Genomic DNA, 6,000 nt, shown 5'->3' on the forward strand with positions numbered 1-6,000 from the left:
TACATAAATTTAGGAAAACTTCTCTCATGTAGAGGTAATGTTACCCATCCTGCAGCAGCCTTTCCCCAGGGACCTGGCCAGGCCTCCCCTGGGCACTAGAGCTTCTCTCTACCTTTGCTCCTCTCTCCTGCCCTCACTGGCTCCCTGGTGCCTGGTAACAATTGGGCTCAGTAGCTGCTCAGTGACCGTCACCTACTGCTCTCCCTACCCTGCTTTCCTGTCTCTGTCCCACTGCACATGTCCCACAAGACATGAGAGGCCTTTGCTCCCAGACAGAACCTGGCCCGGGACTTCAACAGTCATCTCCTCCTCAGCCTCCAGTGGATGTTTGTCTCTTTTGCTCCAGGAGCAGATCTCTTACTCTACCGGGATAGTGGGAAGCACCAAGTAAAGTCACAAAAATAAGATATTGTTCATACTTTCACAGACAGAAAATTATTCATTACTGATGAAACACTCTTTCCCATATCAGTCCTTTGCATGGTCAGACTCCTGATTTGTCTGAGCAAAGATGAAAGGTGAGACACGCATTTAAAACAATTCCATCTTGACACATTGAAATGATATTGCCACTGAAAAATCAGATGGCAGTAAATGACAAAGGCATCATTTACAATGACTTCATATAAAAGCTCGACCTATAAAACTCTATTGTCATATAAAGAAAACCAAAAGAAACTAAAAAGCTCCTAAAAAGTTGGCAAATATTTCATTTATTTGCCAAGGAGAGAAAGGTGGAAGTGAATGGAAAAAACGGTTTGGATTATAAGTTCCTTTGCAGAATTTTGTGAAGAGGAACTATGAGCCGTATCAATTCGTTGATAAAGCTCTCATAACACACACACACACACACACACACACACACATACACACACACACACCACACACACACACACACAGAGAAGACAGAGAAAGAGAGAAAGAAGCAGATTAAGGAAAAAACCAAATCAAGATAATATTTGACTGTCCAGAGGCTATTTAGGGATCCAGGCAGATGGAGAGAAGAAGGAAGAGGAGGAAGAGGAGTGTAATTCAGCCGCCCTTGTTTTAGAGATGAGGAAATTGACAAGATGAAGAAATTTGCCCAAAGTCTAATAAGTGGCTGTGTTACTCATTCAAATCTAGTTCCTTTCCTTCAAATCCCCTCCCCCTTATGCACTATCCCACCCTAAGGATGGAACGCCATTTACAGGACATTGCACCTAGACCAGCTTGAGTAGAATTTAGAATTGATAAAGGGTAGTAATGGGCAGTAATCCTTGATTAATAGGTTAGAACCAGGTTGCAAAAAACCAAAGAATTGAATCCTCTTGGTGGGGAGTGAGGGATGGGTATGGAAAAAGGAAGGAGGGGGAGGGAAGGGAGAATACATATATTTAAGAAAATGGTCTTTATTGACACTTTTTGTTTCTATAACACTTAAGTTCTTGGCTAGACTACATGTGACAGTGGTGTGATTGTGATGCCAAGAAAAAGTGAGGAAGGGCCTAGCACATGAGATTAATTTCATGAGGTGAACTTCTAATGAGAACAGGCCAAGAGGGGTACCATCTGACCAATCAATCCATAAATCAGTTATCATGTATTAAGTGCATAATGGGTGCTAGGCCCTGAGCTAAACACAGGATGTTCAAAATGAGGCAAAAGAAGCTCTGCCCTCAAGGAGCTTTCAATCCAGTGGGGAGACAACATGTAAATAAATCTATATCAATCAAACTACAGACCGGATACACTGGAAATAATTAAAGAGGGAAGGCACTGGAATTAAGAGGCATTAGAGAAGCTAGGGCACTGGAGTTTACTGAGTTGGGGGAAGAGAAGGATGGTTATAAGATGAGACCTGCACTTTAGGAAAATCAGTTCACTGCCTGAATGGCCTGAGTGGACATGGCTGAGTCATCTACACAGTTAGGGGAAGAGATCCCAATGTGTATTTTACCCTGTCCTCAACAAAGACAGCAACATTTTATGGTGCCATGCTTTAGTTGAACTCGGTGTGTTACATTCTTCCCTTGGGGAGGTCATCTCTAGAATAGTTTTGTTCTGTTTTTTCCCAGTTCCAGGTGCCCCATGGTAGCAGGGACCAAGAAATTATGGAAGACAGCCATAGAAATGGGCCAGATGGTGGAGGGTTGGAGTGAAAATATCAGTGGCAGGAAGCAGGGATGCTTGGCCTGCAGAACATGCATGGGGCACCAGGATAGATTGGAGGGTGACCTTCAAGCCCTCAAAGGTTTATCACAGGATCGAGGTGCATGGCTTGTTCTGCTTGGCGCCAGAGGCAGAAACTCCTGCAATGGGGAGAAGCTGAAGAGAGAAAGATTTAATACTTGAAGTAAGGACAAGGTATCTATGGAAGAAAACAAGCCTTTCCTAAGCCCCTACTATGTGCCAGGCACTGTGCTAAGGGATTTACAAATAGAGCAGTTACTGCCCTTTTACCCAGTGATTGAAGGCCAGGTGTCTTACATATCTATCACCTCCTGACTGCATCACCTAGGTAGCTAGTGCTGCTGCCCTGGAGGTCTACAAGCAATGTCTTTAAGAATACTTACTGAGGATTTGGAAAAGGGAAACTTGGTCATGTATGGTTAGAGAAACCCAGCTTTGGGGTGTCATTGAATCATTGAGATTATGGCACTTCTTTTCTGGGAAATCAAGGTCAGATTTGATCACAGCTTATGTATCTTCTGAGGCCTAGAAACCTGCCCCTGAGGGAGCCCAGCCAAGCTGCCCCTGACCCAGCTGTTGGAGAAGGAGAAGTCCCGGGGCAGTGATGCCTCCCTCAGCTGCTGCCTGGGCAGGTTTTTGTTCAGAGCTGTAGCACTGTGGGAGAAGAACTATAGCCCAGTTGACAGTAGTAGACTGCAGCATCCTCAGCCTCCACACTGCTGATTGTGAGGGAGAAATCTGTCTCAGAGGCACTGAACCTCGATGAGCCCTATCTTGCAGGGTGGAAGCACGTTTAATGATGACCCTAGGAACCTGGCCTGGTTTCTGTTGGTACCAGTGTAGGTAGATGCCAATGACCTGACTGGCCCTGCAGGACATGGTCTCTCTCTGTCCTGCAGACACAGACAGGGAGGCTGGAGACTTGTTCAACCCAATGGCCCCGCAGGCATCTGCAATCACAAACACAAGATAAAGAGTGAGAAAAATTCAAGTCCATATTTATAGTAGGAGAAATCTCTCAGACAGTGTTGTGAGTTAAACCTTGCTGTGCTGGGCCCTGCCCCCATGATCACCAGTGAAGAGCCACATCTTTCTCTCTGACCCTCAGAATCACACACATTTTGACTTCTGCCCAGAAGGACAAAAGGCAGGGCTGTCTCTGCTCTTCCTCACTCACCTGGCTCCAGAGCAACAGGAAAAAAAGGAGGTGAGCCTGGGACCCCAAGGCCATGTGCCTGAACTCTGAGCTGCCCAGCATCTTCCTCCCCAGCTGCCTTTTCATAGCTGCTCTCATGAGTAGCTTCAGGGGTTGGGAGTGAGCCATGCAAAACAGCTCAGGGAGGGAGGCTTCTGCCCACAGGACAGGCCCTAGAGATCTCACCTCTTGGACAGTCCAGAACCCTGAGCTGTGTGAGTGCAGCTTTGCCCTTCTGGGACCCTGGCATGGAGATGTCCCATTGGTGTTAGATCCTACCCACTGCTAATCAGCCCTGAAAAATTCAAAGATGCCAAGAAAGCTCAGTACCAGACTGGGACCAGCCTTGAAGTTGAACATTCGAAGGTTAAGTGACTTGCTCAGTGTGAAAATTCTAATAGCTATCTAAGGATAGATTTGAACCTGGGTTTTCCTGAGTACAGGCTCAAGGTTTGAGCCAGTGTCCTAACTAGCTGCCTCCAGGCAATGAGAGTTGCATAAAAGTGTCAGTGATAAACTCTTCCTGGAGGTAAGTATTCACCCACAGGGGAGTTCCTTAAGAAGAAAGGTTAGCCTATATCAGAGCCATTGTAAAAGCATAAATGATAAGACTTGGCCACAAGTTGGTCATCTCAGGTGTGAGAGAGGAGTTGAGGATGACAATCAAGTCAGAATCCTGGGTGATTGTACAGTTGCCGAGTTATAGGAAAGCTTGGAACAGAGAGGAGGATGAGAGTAGCGATGTCGGGTGCTTCTTCACCCAGGAGTTTGCTAGCCCAGTGAAATGACAGGTGCAGCCATTCCATCACTTCAGGGGAAAAATGAAAATAGGAATTAGTCAGTGTCAGCATCTTCCTCTGAGACCTGATAAACCTCGCCCTGAGGGAGCCCAGACAATCTGTCTCTATCCCCTCTGTGAGGGAAAGACTCAGCTCTGTCTCTTCAGCCAAAGTACTTGATATCCCCCTATTCCAATAAAAGTGTGTTTTGTTCCCTGCATGATCAAACTGAGATTTGCCATCTAAAGTGTTCTTGTTTTTCAGATTATTGCCAATTGTATTATTGTTTTCTAAGATTTCTCTGGTTTTTGCAGAAGCTGCTAGGTCTTGTGTGATATTGAGCCATTCCTTGGGACTTGACATACTTTCTTTCTGGAGTTTTGCCACATTTTTTCTTTCATAAGGATGATAGGAGTTTTAGGCAGGATATTCCTGGGATTTTTGCTTGTCCTGTAAATCTGAGTATAATCATGCTATATTAATGGTCTTTCAGTCAATATTCATCAGGTACCTGCTAAGCACCAGGCATCCAAATGGCTGATGCAAGGAGGAGGGTGGGACTTGTTCTGCCTGGTACCAGAGCACAGAAATAGAAGTGAAGCATGAGAGGCAGCCTTTAGACTTAAATTAAGAACAGGTAATGAGAACCATTTAAAAGTGTAATTGATGATCCATTACTGGAGGTGGTAATAATAATAGAAAGAGGTAAGGGTTCTGGAGTGCTTACTAATGGCCAGGCACAGTGCCAAATGCTTTATCGTTATTATCTCATTAGGTCCTCACATGAACCCTAGCAGTTGGTGCTATTATGATTCCCATTTTACAGGTAAGAAAACTAAGACAAACAGAGGTTAAGTGACTTGCCCTATATGACACAGCTATTAAGTGTTTGAGGCTGGATTTGAACTCAGGTCTTCTTGACAAAATACCTGACTCTGTCTACTGTACCACCTAGCTCCCTAGATAGCCAGACTGCCTGCCCTGGAGGTCTTCAAGCAAAACTATAGGAACACTTGTTGAGGATTTGGAAAGGGGTCCTTTGGTCAGGTATCAGTTAAAGAAACCCACCTTTGGGGTGTCATCTAATTTTTACATTTTGACACTCCATGATTTTTGGCTGGAAAAGAAATCAAGGTCAGAATTGGTCACAGCCACAGCATCTTCCTGTGAGTCCCTGAGGGAGCCCAGACAAGCTGCCCCTGACCCAGCTGAGGGGAAGGAGAAGCCCTTGGGCAGTGATGCCTCCCTCAGCTGCTGCCTGGGCAGGTTTTTGTTCAGAACTGTAGCACTGTGAGAGGATTGCTATAGTCCTGCTGACAGCAATTGACTGCAGCACCCTCAGCCTCCACACTGCTGATTGTGAGGGAGAAATCTGTCCCAGAGCCACTGCCACTGAACCTTGAGGGGATCCCCTCGGGCAAGGTGGAAGCATAATGAGGAGCCTAGGAGCCTGGACTGGTTTCTGTTGGTATCAGTGTAGGTCCTTGCTAATGCCGTGACTGGCCGTGCAGGACATGGTCACTCTCTCTCCTGGTGATACAGACAGGGAGGCTGGAGACTGGGTCAGCTCAATGGCCCCTAGGGCTTCTGCAATCACAAACACAAGGTAAAGAGTGAGAAAATGCAAATCCATATTTATAGCAGGTGAAATCTCTTTGACAGTTTTGTGAGTTAAACCTTCCTGTGTTGGGCCCGGCCCCCATGATCACCAGTGAAGTGCCACATTTTCTCACTGACCCTCAAGATCACACACATTCTGACTTCTACCCAGAGGGACAAAAGGCAGGGCTGTCTCTGGTCTTCCTCACTCACCTGGCATCCAGAGCAACAGGAAAAAGAGGAGGTGAGCCTGGG

Source organism: Phascolarctos cinereus, unplaced genomic scaffold (assembly GCF_003287225.1).
Source record: "Phascolarctos cinereus isolate Bilbo 61053 unplaced genomic scaffold, phaCin_HiC Scaffold_21;HRSCAF=504, whole genome shotgun sequence".
NCBI lineage: Eukaryota > Metazoa > Chordata > Mammalia > Diprotodontia > Phascolarctidae > Phascolarctos > Phascolarctos cinereus.